This window comes from Excalfactoria chinensis, chromosome 4 (assembly GCF_039878825.1).
Source record: "Excalfactoria chinensis isolate bCotChi1 chromosome 4, bCotChi1.hap2, whole genome shotgun sequence".
In the NCBI taxonomy this organism is placed as follows: domain Eukaryota; kingdom Metazoa; phylum Chordata; class Aves; order Galliformes; family Phasianidae; genus Excalfactoria; species Excalfactoria chinensis.
In genome coordinates this window covers 28268133-28281947 of record NC_092828.1, presented here as the reverse complement: position 1 = coordinate 28281947, position 13815 = coordinate 28268133, and the positions used below count along the sequence as shown (strand labels likewise).

General features: G+C 43.9%; 1 protein-coding gene across 7 annotated transcripts in view; it reads right to left on the bottom strand.

Annotated features, from left to right (window-relative positions):
* Positions 1-7914, bottom strand: part of FAT1 (FAT atypical cadherin 1) — a 101857-nt gene extending 93943 nt beyond the window's left edge. For 4 of the 7 annotated variants that reach the window (XR_011903375.1, XM_072334594.1, XM_072334595.1 and 1 more), the window contains exon 1: positions 7165-7692. The gene's annotated coding sequence lies outside the window, so the exon portion shown is untranslated. Of the gene's footprint in view, positions 1-5702; positions 5911-7164; positions 7693-7787; positions 7833-7871 lie in introns of those variants that run through there. The other 3 variants (XM_072334592.1, XM_072334591.1, XM_072334593.1) reach the window with 3 other exon arrangements.
* Positions 7915-13815: the final 5901 nt, after the last annotated feature.

Below are 13815 nucleotides of genomic sequence, written 5' to 3'. Positions count from 1 at the left end.
TGATATGACTTACTTATACAAAAGTAGGTAAATTAAAATCCCCCTGAAATCTCAAGGATCCCCAAGACCAAATCTAATCATGATACAAGTAGAACACACAGTTAACTCCATCTGAAACACTTCATGAAGCAAGACTATTAGAAGAAATATGTCAGTGCTGTCTACTATAAGTCAGCAAACTTGATCTGAACGAATCTGGAATACTGAACTTGCACTGCAGTCCTCTAGTTGATATGAAACTTTGTCTTTTGATAGAAAATTTTTCTCCCTCATTTCACTTAGACTGTAAAATGAATTATGACCAATGATGCAGAAGTAAACTGCAATATGTGGCTTGAAATTATGATGGATTTTCTCTTGATTCTTCAGTATATCCCTATAAGTACTTGTTATAATAAGTACAGACAGAAGTTGTAAGTAGAGAATTATTCCATACATGCTGCATTCTTGCCAGCTCTGTCTCCTTTTGAGAGTAGTGGATAGCACTGCATACAACTTAAAAAAAAAAAAGAAAAAAAAAAAGGCACCACTAAGCTGTAAAACCATCAGTAAGGTATAAAGTGTAATCCTTTATTCCTCTCCATGAATAGATTTGAGAATTTATTATCAAGAGCTATTGGAATATGAATCTAATAAAATAACTGGGAGAACTATTAAGATGTGCTTCTTTTGAACACACTCCAGAAATGACACAGACCAGAACAGCAAGACAGACATGGAGACATGCCCTCATCAGCACTATCTTTTGAAGGAAAAGCCATAATTTTCACTGTCTATATCCAGGCAAGATTATGCATAAAGAAAGGTCTAAAGGTCAGAAACTAGATCTTTCAGGACTACACTCTTTATCAACATCTATAATAAAAGTTGCTACTTCTGAAAATCTGTCAGGATAATAAGTTAAAGCTTCAGAATGCTTCCTCAACAAGACCAAACTTTCAAAATAAAAAAGTCTTGGGAGAAAGTTATCTTCAGTAAGTAAAAAGCAATTTAGCTTTAACCTGATTGATTTAAGTAGCACACGTTTGACTGCCATTCTCCTCAGTGCCCATCCTCACTGCTTCTGTTCATCTCAGCTCAAAAAGTATCCCACCCATTATGCTGCCTTCTTCACCCACTCACATTTTCTGTTGTTTTTTTCCTCCTCTCATTCCTACCTGCTCAATTAGATACCTGAAAGACCACATTGGCTCAAATTCCATGGACCATTTCTACCCACTATGAAGAATTACAGCAAATTAACCTGCTTGTGTCAACAGTTCACTCTAAAACCTCAGAAGCAGCTAATTTGGTCACAGCTACTACTAAATCAGCGAGTTTGAGAAAGACTTAAAACACTACAGGAAATTTGAGAGAAGACATAAAAACCAGTCAGTTTCCTTTAGGAAGGAAAAAGAAGTGTAGTCTGCCTTCCAAATATAGCAGTTTAATTACTTGATTAAAGCTATGGCTATAGCAAAGAACAAAATTTAAGTTACTAGCTGGAACCCCTACTGAAAAGGTTTGGAAGAATTAAAAGTTAGTAGGGCAAATGAGTGTAACATTGAAATGACTACCATGTCAGTGGATTAACAATATTATTCCTCCCCTCACTACCGTTTTTCCTAAACTATGGTTTGTCCTTAAACAGACACTTGGGACTCCAGGACTTCACTTTCTTAACATGCTCCTAAATATTTACTGCAGTAATTTTTTTCATGAAAATAACTGATATCAATAACTTTTAAACTCCAAGCAATTTAAGAAGTCATTAGACTTAATTTCTGACACATCTTTTAGCTATTCCATCACTTTAAGTAATCAAGAGAAACAACTCTCACTGGGGAAATTTTGGGACATGCAACCACGGCAGGCGAAAGAATCTCCACTCCATCCAAATAAATACAGGTGTTAAAACAACCCAACTTCCTTGGTGAAAGCCTTCCAAAAGTTGTGGGAAGTAGCCATTCAGGGGAGGAGTACAGTTAGACAAACAGAAGTTGTTCTGTCTTTCTCACCTATCTATCACAACACTTCTCCGTGAACCTCTCACATTCTCAGAGCCACAGTAGCTCTTCACAAATTACTTCCATGCAGTTCCTTAAACTCTCACCACTCATTTTGCACTCTTGTCCAAACTGGATGTATTTTGGGCCTATTGTCTATTAAAATTCAGTAGCAGAGAGTATGTGCACCTCTGGTGCTACATCATTCTGTAACTCACAGCCCATACTTACTAGCAGCTGGCAATAAGCTGTCGGGATCGATGTATTTATTAAGTAAAACACTATCCATCTGTTTTTTTTTAATCTTTTGCTCCTCTTATCTCAGGCACATTTGACTATGATGCATTGGACTGCACTAAGATTCCCAAGCTCTTCATTAAAATTCTAAGTTGAACACACGTGTAGGTTTTACTGTCACATAAATATTTTCCTGTTCTGTAATACCTTAAGCACTCTTTGCTTATTTTCTGTAATAAATGCAAGTAGAGTCTGCTCAGAGCTGCCAACAAGGCATGCTATTAATGCAGCCACCAGTAAGGGTCCATTTTGTAGCAGCAAATTCCAAGGTCTGCTGAGTCACAACTTACAGCTTAATAGCAGCCCTCAACTCAGTTGCTCAGCAGAGTACATAACACAGAAATGAGTTGGATATTTGCTACATTTCACCTCTCCCATCTTGTGTCATAATTTGCAGTTACCAGAAACCAAAAACTTTCGAACCAGGATTATCAACATATAATCTTGATAAATATCCAAAGTATTAAAAAATGCAAAGACAGTTAATTGCTAAGGGCAAGCATGAGGACATTCAGATAAAGTGCTTTTCTGTTAGATATAAGTTTAGATGGCTCGTAACAGTAAGCGAGCATAACTGAATTTCACAAACATTTCACTACACTTCAAACTCCTCAGTTTGTTTTTTTCATCTTTGGAGTATCACCACTTCAAGATTTTCTGCACTCATTTTCATGACATAATGGAACTGTTTGCTTAACAAACACCACAGCCCTAAGTTTACAAGAAGCACATCATATTTATTCTGGAATGCCACAATCCAGCAAACTTTGATACCTTACTTGGAAGGACCATTACTTGTATGTATAATCTTTGTAGGGAAGCCTCTGATAGTTTTATTAACTACTGTGTTAACAATGTGATTTAACTCATTAACAGAATTTGAAATGGGAAAAAATACTCACAGCTAAGCAATATGTATCATCTTCATGATAAAGACAACAGAAAAAGAGAAACTGGCAGGGCTGGCAGACCTCAGATTGAAAACTTACAAACGCAAAAAATCTGGATGAGATCCCAGTCTTATATACACGTTTCTCTTAGCAGAATGCTTGCAGCATATAGACTTGTAACGTTAAGCAGCTAACAAAGTAAAACAGAAACATACCAAGCAGGCAAAACAAGCTCTAACTTCTACATAAGGTACCAACAGGATGCATTGCAGGACTTATCCTCACCAATCACATAAAAATCACAGGTAGAAAAAGAGCCTGAACTGGACCAAATAAGCTGTCAGGATAAGCCTTGGTGCCACTGCTCTCCCTCTCCTACTCTGAAGGCCAACCAGTTCAGCCCACAACGCAGAGTGACATCGCCTACACTGGCAGATGACAACTCTGTACATGGTTTTAACACTGAGCTTGGGAAACACCAGAGAGCACTAGAAGAGGTGCTGCTGTTACAGTGATCGCCTTCCTAAAGACACCACTAACTTTTAACAAATGCAGCAGCACTTTGGTGTTGTTTTCTATGTTATTTTTGACACGTGTGCATCAGCTTTCCTAATTTGCAATGTTTCTAACACTAAGATGTGTCTACTAATCAAAGCATCACCAATTTACTTTAAAGTCAGTTTTGATCAGCATGTGCGAGTAATGTCATCTGATACAAATACAGTGTGAAAAGTTATTACTGCTGTAATTAAACCATTATGACAGGATGCCTATTGCAGCAGTGGAGGGAAGATCATGAGACTTTGTGAGCTGTACAACTCTGCAGTTACACGTTCTCTTTCTGTTGGTTTAAAAGCAATTATTCACATAACCCCACCAGAAAAAAAAAAAAATACAAAAAACAACAAGGAAAAGCCAGGTTTAACCACTTCAACATCTTTAAGCTTCCAATTAAAACTCCTCTTTTTTAAACCAACACTGAAAAACTTTCTTTGGGCGTTTTATTTTGGAGGTGGAGGAAGAGACACCATTGAGGGGTTTCTGTGGGCTGGCAGACAGGAAAGCAACACATGATAAAAGCATATATAGGAGTGCTGTATTCGTAAAGCTGGTAAGTTATTCAAAAAATGTACACTGCTGTAGAGATTAATGTAATAGTTTCAACTTGTGACCGAACTCCAGAGTTTCATGCTTACATTCACCACCTTAGGAGTTAATCTCATGAGGTGCTTTGATTTACACAGTTGAGATCTGCTGTTAAAAGGAAAACACGGCAGCTGTATTCAGGCAGCACGCAAAGACACTGACTAAGATGGTTCCATACTGAGAACTGCGGCTATTTGCACGCGACAGCGAGCAGTGTATCTTGAACTGAGCTCTCCCATTGTACAAGGAAAAGCAGATCTTTGGGAATTAATTAGTGTGGTCAAACTTTAACATGACACTAAAATTCAAGAGGACAAAAACAGTTTTACTGAGCCAACGCTCAGCTTTATCTAAAACAAACAAACAAACAACAAAAGACACAAATATGTGGGGTTTTATAGACTTTTTTCTTGCTTGCTTTTACTGAAACCAGTGATAACTTGGCCATATAAGTTCTCATGCTAAGTGATCAACCCAGGAGCCTCCTGTAACTACTGGAGCTCACCTTCCACTGCCCTAAGTGTGAGATCTGAGGATTTCAGAAAACAAACAAAACCCTCTGAAATAAAATCGTTTCAGCATTGAAATTCGGCATTTCAGTGACTAAACAGCAGAGTATTTCCACGTGTTTCGACAGGCACATAGGAAACACACAGCAGACAGACAGGGCAATAGATGCGAGTCTCCTATTTCCCATGCAACACCCAGGAGCAATTCACATCTAAGTTTTTAAACTTAGTGCGGGGAAACCACTTGGTGGAAGCCTAGATTACTTCGGAATGTCTTCACGCATTCTCCTCCCTCCAAGAAAATAAAGCTTACAACCAGGAGGTGCTGCCAACGGGCGATCCGCCGTCTCTTACTGCCACGCTCAAACAGCGTGCCGTTCCCTGTGAGTAGCACAGAGCCAAGTAAGAGCGCCGCGTCCTTGCTCCTTATCGCTCAGGGGAATGCGGGAGGAAAGCAACGAGGGACGCCGGGCGAAGTGCAAACAAAGGGCCAGCACCACCCCAAGGACATTTCTCCGCCGCGAACCGCTCCCGTTGCTTCACGGGGGAATTAAGTTCACAATGGCCCATTGAACGCAGACAGACACCTTGCCTTGGGGGGGAAATACTATCACCACCCTTTTCTTTTTTTTTTCCTCGACAGAACTTCCGAGCAACCTGCCGCCCGCGTCCCGGACGCGCCTCCCGCTCCAGCCTCGCCGGCTTCCACGAGCACTCAGCGGGGCTCCGGGGCCGGGCCCGGCCGGCTCCCCCCGCCCCAGCTGCCCGCCCGCTACCCCAGTGCCGAGTCCCCTCCCGGCTTCGCCTCAGCACCACCGCTCTCGTCCCAGCCGCCCCGCATCAAACTTCTCACAACTTCCCAGCCCCCACCTCACCGCGCTCAGTGCCTCCGGGCCGAGTGCGCGGGCCGGGCCCAGCCCCGCATGCTGCCTTCGCCGCACAGATTTCCTTTCTTCACCGCCCGCGCGCCTCGCCGCTGCCCTCCTCCCCTCCACGCCGCGGGGCCCCCCGGAGCCGTATTCCTCCGCCGCACCGGACCGCGGCCGCCGCTCCGGAACTCGTTTCTGCGGCGCTCCGCGGACGCGGCGGCAGCCCCGCACCCCGAGTCCGCCCCGCTCGGGGCTGGGCTGAGCGCTGACGGGCGGGAGCGGCACTTCTGACCGTAGCGCCGCCGGGAGGGGCGACGGATACAACGGCGCTTTCAAGTATAGGAAAGTGCTGAGGAAGGCGACTGAGAAACTTTGGCAAGCCGGAGCTCGGCCGCGGGGAGTGAAAGGGACCTCGAGGGACACCACAAAAACACACCGAAAACGGGAGGCATCCCTACGCGGCTGAGCCCTTGGCCGAGCCCACGGTCCTACCCCCTCACCGCCAGCAGCCGCCTAACGACCGCAGCCCCAGCAGACGGCCGCCTACAGGGCAGGAGCGGCGCCGGGGGCAGCGAGTGCGGCGCCGCCCGCTTCACCTCCCCCCCCCCTCCCGGCGGCGGCGGTTCCGTCCCAACCCTCGGTACGGAGCGTGGGTGCCCCGCTCGGCTGAGGGGAGCGCTGCCAGCCAACGTTAAACACTGCCAAACGTTCCTCAGAGAGTTCTCCGCTCATTAATAAGTGATGGCACTTCACAACCAGCAAACGTTTGCCCGGGGAATCCCGGCTCAGCGGGCTCGCGGCTGCGGGCAGGGGAAGCCGGCGGGGGCACATTAGCCCCGACACGGCTTTTATGAGCCGCATAAATAAATAAAACCAGCTGCCAGGGGGTGTGGGGGGGGGGAAGGGCGCTGTTAGCAGAGCCCGGCGCGCCCCGCAGCGGGAGATCAGAAAGAAGCGGCCCCTCAGAACACGCCGGCCGCGGGCAGGAGGCTCCGCTTCCTCGCAGCCCCCGCACACACTCCTTGGGCCACCCCGGCAGCCCCCGGCCCCAGACGCAGCTCGGCGGCGACCGGCAGGGGGCGCCACGGCACAGCGCAGCGCACGGAGCCGGCACAGCGCCGGCGGGCAGCCCGGTACGGAGCGGCCGAGCCCGGCCCCCGCCGCGTTACTCTGCGCTAGGTCGGCAGCGGTGCGTGCACACCTGCGGGTCGGTGCCGCGCTGCCTCCGGCTCCAGGTGCGAACAGCTCGGGTCAGTTCTCTGTGTAGAGATACAGACACGCACGTGTGTGTGTACGCATATATGCAGGAACATACGTATGCTACAGTTTCAAACTGCAATATCTACGGGCTGAAGCGCAAACGGCCTCAGCCTTTTCATTAAAATCCCCTCATTGTAGCACCACGACTCACGAAAACCACCTTCCCGACCATCCTGCTGCTGACAAACTCATTAAACAAAGAACTCACCAGACCAGCTGGACTCGGCGTTCTCCTCTCAAAGTCCGCTCCAGCTCAATTCATCTCCACGGACACTTCCCTCTCTCTACCCTCCCTGTTTTTGCCGTCCTTCGGAGAAGCAGCGATCACAGCCCCGCTGCCCGTGCAGTTCTAGCGCCTGCCCGCGGCTCCGGAGTTCAGCGCGGCCCCAGCGCGCAGCGAGAGCGGCGCCCGGCCCTGCCGGCACAGCGCGGTGCTCCGATTGCCGGCCATCCGCGGCTCCGGCTCCAGCGAGAGGAAAAAGAGATGAGCAGGGAAGAAGGGGGAGGGTGGGGGAAAAAAAAAAGGAAAAAAAAAAAAAAAAAGGAACAAATGAAGGCGAAATGAGAGATCCAACTTTCTCAAGACATGTCCAGGCAAAGAACGGAAGAGTTGAGGAGTTGAGCAGCGGAGAGAGTGAGTGGGAAAGCTGCGATGGCTCGTTGCTCCCTCCCCTCCTCGCTTCCTCCGCCTCCCTCTCTCCCTCCCTCTCCCCCTTCTCTAGCGCTCCGGCCGGCCCTCCCGGACCCCAATCCCGGAGCACCTCCCCTCCTTTCCTCCTCGCCTCCCCTCGCCGCGTCGCCACGGCTCCGCGCGGGGCCGCTGCCGCGCACCTGGGCCCGGCTGCCTGCAGGTGGGGCGCGGCGAGGGGAGGCTGCTCCTCCGCTCCCGGCCTCTTTCCCGGGGCCCTTTTTTACCCGCAGGTTCGGGGCCCGCTAGCTCCGCCGCCGCAGCGCCCGGCCGCTCCTTTGCCCGAGCACAGCTACTGGAATGAACGGGCAACTCCGAGACGGCTGGGTAAGAGAACAGCCCGCTTTCGCCCAGCCGCGCTAAAATTGGAGTAGCTCTCCTTCCCTCGTTTTCCACTTTTTCCCTTTTCTTCTCCTAAGGGGAACTGCATTTTTCTTAAGACACAGCATATGATTTCCTGCATACCTCTACCCGCCCAAATAAAGGCAGAATGGCAGCGGCTTCTCAAAAATAATAAAGCACTATCGAGTAAGGCATATTCGTACAGTGGTACTCCCTCATTCAGAGTAATCCCCAACCCATCGCATATAGCCCAGGAGAGGTGGCAGTGAGGAGAGGTAGGGTCAACTGAAAGCAGGGCTCTGCCAGTCCTAACAGCAGGGTTTATCAGATGTTGGGAGAACTACAGAAATAGCTTTAAAAGTTGCTTATCTGAGAGACACTAAGTTTGCAAAGACTGTGATTCTCAGAAGGTAAAATCTTCTTTTATGACACTATTTATCAATAAGGACCTTGAAGTCATGGCCTTCCTCCAAAAGTCAAACTGAGTTCTGAAGATATTGGATCATTGTTTCCTACAGTACACACCACTGAGACCTACCAGCCAAATGAGAACACAGTACACTGTGTTTAGAAGAGCAGATACACACCACAGTATGAAAGTACTAAGTACATTTCCAAATAATACACTCAAGACGTTTCACCCTGGGAATGATCTCTTTGAGTGAACCTGTCTGGAAAGTTTAATGTCAAAATTCTCTGGCGTTGTAGATTTCCACAACAGACACAGTTGACTGATTTACTGAGTATCTCTGAGGTACTTCTTGAAGACCCTAAATGGAATTATACTAAGTCCTTATCCAAGTGCTACTGGGCCAAATGATCTTTCCTTCTGTGAAGGCTGCTTCAAAGTGATTTTTATAAAGTGAACTGTATTGAAAGTAGCTTTACTGAAAAGAACTAGGAAAGGGAATGTTTTAAAGGTTTTATAGGTAAGGAAAAGAAACAACTGTAAAGCACACTTCTAATAGTACGGAGTATAGCATTAGCTATCATTCATATTCATGGTCATATTGCAGCTGATTTGTGAGGTAAGCAATGAAAGGCCAGAGCAGCATGTTATTTACTGTTGGCTAAAATTCAGCTCTCAGTGCCTGAAGAGGAGCAGCAGTGGTGTATCATACTCACCTCCCACATGTGGGACAGGAACAACCCTCAAAAATGGCTGGTAAAGATAAAGAGAGGGGCTTTTGATTTAGATTTTCTACTGTATTCATGCTATGCTGATAATAAGTAATTTTCATGAAGAATAAAGGGATGTGCTATCACTCTTTATCAAATGTGCAGTCAGCACTTCAGATAAGGCATTGGAGCCAAGATGTCCAAGCAGGTGTGTTCATAAGTCTTGTTGAGAGATATAATTTTACTTTCTGAAATAACTCTAATATCTTGAATAATATTGACAAAGTCACTCTGATGACAGTTTCCTGATATTCCATCTTCTTATTTTCTCTGCTCTTTTTTTTTTTTTTCCTTTAAAATATGTCAATAAAGCTATTACGATCCTTGTTACAAATGTAAGGATAAATCTTCTCAGAGTAGTTTTTGATAGGTTGTACTAAAGAAAATTACTATATTTTGCGCATAGTTATGCATTGTGCTAACCTAGGGGACAGTCATGAAAGAGAATACTTGAAATCATACTTCAGTGCCTGGGTCACTTTGTGCTCCTATGGTAAACTTCCAGTCTCACAATCATTGTGGAAAAATATGTCCTAGACTTGGTGCTCCCTAGGATCTATGATACCACCTACACTGAAACAAGTTTTAGCTTAACTGTAAATAATAAGAAGAATTCTTTGGGTTATATAGTTTTCTTTGAAGAGAAACAGATCCTTCAAGTTTGGATTTAGTTCTAAAAATTGGAATAGAAAACAGGTATGAAACTGCCACTGAACAGTTGCATTTGAGAACCTTTGCAGTAAAAAAAGAAGACAATCAAAAGTTACATTCCCTCTCAGTCATCATTATCACCTACCTGTAAGGCATTTTGGCACTAACACTCTTCTCACTAATCTACCTCAAAGCTTAGCATCGTAGATCTCAACCTGTTTGCCATACATTTAACAAACAGGAACTGATATATGAACTGGGTCAGTCAATAATTAGGAAGTAAATACTGAACACAAGTGTCCTCCAGCCCCATATACACACACAGGGAACACTATCTCAAGTACTTTGGACTGATCTCTCAGCTCCTGTTTCAAAAAAGAGAAGTTAATCTCAACTTGTAGGGACTTCAGCTACATAAAGCTTTAAAAACTGAAATCATTACTTTAAATTGCTCCTTCTCAGAGGACAGCAATGGCAAGGATTAATATGGCTTGGTCTCTATGAGAAAGAGACAGTTACAATTGCTACACCAAATGCAGAAAAGTAAAGAAAAAAAAGAGAAAAGAAAAACACCCAGCAAACCAAACCACTTCTGAACACAATTGCAGTCTGTGACTCAGGGGCAATCAAGGGCCCATAAACATTGAGCCTCAGTGGCAGAGGGCAAACACATCTTCTCAGTAATGGGGTCAGGAGCAGTTTCAAGCAAGTTCTCATTCAGTTAAATATGAACTGATCTGGCATTTGTTTTACAGTAGGAATAGAATTCTTTTCAATACAAAAAGCGCAGAGCCTATGCCCTATATAAATCTCATTTACAAAGAGAGACGGAGGCTAATAAGTAGAAACTCTGCTCCAGTCATCTTCCTTTTCCTTATCTAGCTTCAATTTCTTAAAACAGCACTTTGGAAAGATCTCCCAGGCATCTCAATTGGTTGCAGCAGAAAAAAAAAAAAAAAAGAAAAAAAAAAGGCCAAAATTAAAAAAAAAAAAAAAAAGCAACCTATAGTCGTCCTGTCCCTATCCTACAGTAAAGGTTGTACACTCTACCATCCTAGATTTTTTTTCCCTTAAATGCAGATCTGACAAATAAAAACCAATTCAGCCTGTTCATTTTGGCTTTTCTTACTTCTGTTCTCTGCAACTTTGCATTGAACCAGACCTGTCCACTTCCTCTCCCTTCTGCCCACTTGTATTATAGGGGAAAAATGAGTATCATATCATCATAGTATCGTGCGAGTTGGAAGGGACCTTAGAGATCATCGAGTCCAACTCCCAGGATTCGAGCCCTCTGTGTAGCAGAGCGGCACTTCTACCCCCTGCTCCACAGGGGGGGATTCGAACCCGGGCCCCCTGGTGTTGCAAACGGGAATTCTACCGCTGCGCCACCAGAGGCACACAAGTAGTGTATAGTAGTGTACACAAGTAGTTTGTATAAGGTGCACATTTGAGAGAGTGCTGGACTTTTTCTTCCTAAACCAAGTTTTTTCACACCTTCTGAAATTCTTCATAATTGCTTTGAATGCATGTCTTTATCTGGTAAAATATGAGCAAGAATATTCATCTTTACATGGTTTAATTATTTTATTTACTTTCTTACCCTAGAGAGTTTTTACACTGTAAAATAACACTGACTATTTGATTAGGTACTCTTTCATAGTACTTTTCAAGTCTTTCAAAGCTGCAATGTCAAAATAATAGTCATATATCAGCATTGGTATAATCAACTGCTAGATAATCCTGGCTCCTTGACAATCACTTGTGTGCCCTGTGAACCTAAAAAGTTTACTGAGGTGATTCAATTCTTAGACATACGAGCTACAGCTGTATGTGGACATCCATTAAATGCACACATAATGTAGTTGTAGAGAAAGCCTGGGGCAGTTCTACAAAGGAAAAAAAATGAAAGAATACTTAAAATATTATCTAATGCTTCAGTGTACAGCGTGTTTTTCAGTGAAGGCTGCAGGCAGGACAACCAAATATTTGAATGGCTATTTTTTGAGCTTTTAAGCCCTCGGAGACAACTGATCTGGAAAAGAATCATATTGTTATCATTATTATTAAAGTAGCAAGAATGATAAGTATATTCTCTAAATAACAGTGGGCAAAGCACCCTCATATTTACAGCATTCTGATCCTGCAATTTGCCTCTGTGTATGTCAAGTTTTCAGAAGCATTTTTGCTTCCCTTCAGAAATGAAACCCATTTCCTCATGACACTTCTTTTCACCAACCTGTCTCAGGCTAAGAGCTAGTCAAATAGGCTCTGTTTTAAATCCACATAATAAATTATCAAAAACATACCTTAAGTGAAGTTTGCTATTATGGTGTTATTTACCTTTCTTTGTGCTTTACTGGTGAACTGGAATGAAACCAGCTACAAGGTTATGGACAATCCTGGTATTTTGTTTTGAGATTTGGAGAGAAATTAGGGGAATGGTTTGTGCTGGTGTGTGGAAAATCAAACTGAAGTATCCCACTTATTTTCACTGTTCCCAAAGATGGAATGTATTTGAGTTTCCTTGTATACATTTTCTATATTTAGGCATTGATAATTCAAATCTATTCAAGACTACGTGTAAGCCTTGAATAAAAAAAGGGTCAAGTGTCTGTGGGAATGCAATATTTTCTAGGAGGCAAAAGCATGGGAAGAAGGCAGGTCTAGGAAAAAATGAAAAATAAAGAGATTAGGGCCCAGTTGATTTAAATGTTCATAGTGCTGAAAGAAGAAGGATGCTGGGGAGTCCCTCTCTGCTGAACATAAGGATGTGAATCAAATCTACTCTCTTTTGAGTATAAAACGCCCTGTTTTCCTGAGCTGTATCTTTAGCTGTAAATTAAAAAATAAATAAATAAATAAATAAATAATTTGAAACTTAAGGATTTCAGAACAAAAAATATTGGAGTCTGGAAAATGTTAATATATCACTGTGCTGAAAGATTGTTATAAGCAGGCCACAAAATTTCCTTGGTTTTGAGTAGTTTGGAATTAGTCCTTCAGGTTACATTATTCGCAAAGCTGGGTGAAATACACTGAATTAAAGTTTTAAGAGATGTGGTGTTGTTTGTATTGCATAGGTCTGAATGAAGTGAAAGAAGAGCTGATGTTTGTTGTGGTTTAACTCAGCAGGCAGCTAAGGATCACACAGATATTTACTCACTCCCCACCCATAGCAGTGGGGTGGGGGAGAAATCTGAATAGCGAAAGAACTCGAGGGCTGAAAAAAGGATGGTTTAATATGAATAAAGAAGAACTAAAAATAAACAAATGGGAAAACAGTAACAACAAAAAGAATAAACAGAGCAAGTGATGCACAACACAACTGCTCACCGCCTTCTGACAAATACTCAACCACTCCCCAAGCAGAGACTGCTCTCCTGGGCCAGATCCCCCAGTTTAGCATGACATCATATAGAATGGGCTATCCCTTTGTCAGTCTGGATCAACTGTCATGGTTCTGTCACCTCCCAGCTCCTTGTGTATTCCCAGGTCTTCACTGGTAGGCAGCATGAGAAGCTGAAAAGTCCTTGGCTCTGTGCAAGCACTGCTCTGAGGCAACTGTAATATTGGTGTGTTATTATTCTCATCCTAAATCCAAAACACAACACCATACCACCTACTAGGAAGAAAGTTAACTCTATTCTGGCTGAAGCCAAGATCTGAGGAAATGTAGAGAAAAATAGCCTCAGCTACTAATACACATCAAGAATAAGGCTGATAATTGCATAAGCCATGGACTTTCTTAGTGTTTACAGAACACAACATAGAATGGTAACCCAGTTTTAATTGAGTCTAGAATTATTAACGCTGGACTATAAAACTGAATTTGTTTAAAATTCTTCAGATCATAAAGAAGGAGAAACATAGGATCCTACTGGGACCAAATCATTCTGCTCCTTTTATTGTTGGTCACTTGTCCTTTCATAAACACTAGTTTTAAAGTCACAGCTTAAAATCTACAGCACTAATATGCATATAGCACATAACTCTAGAACC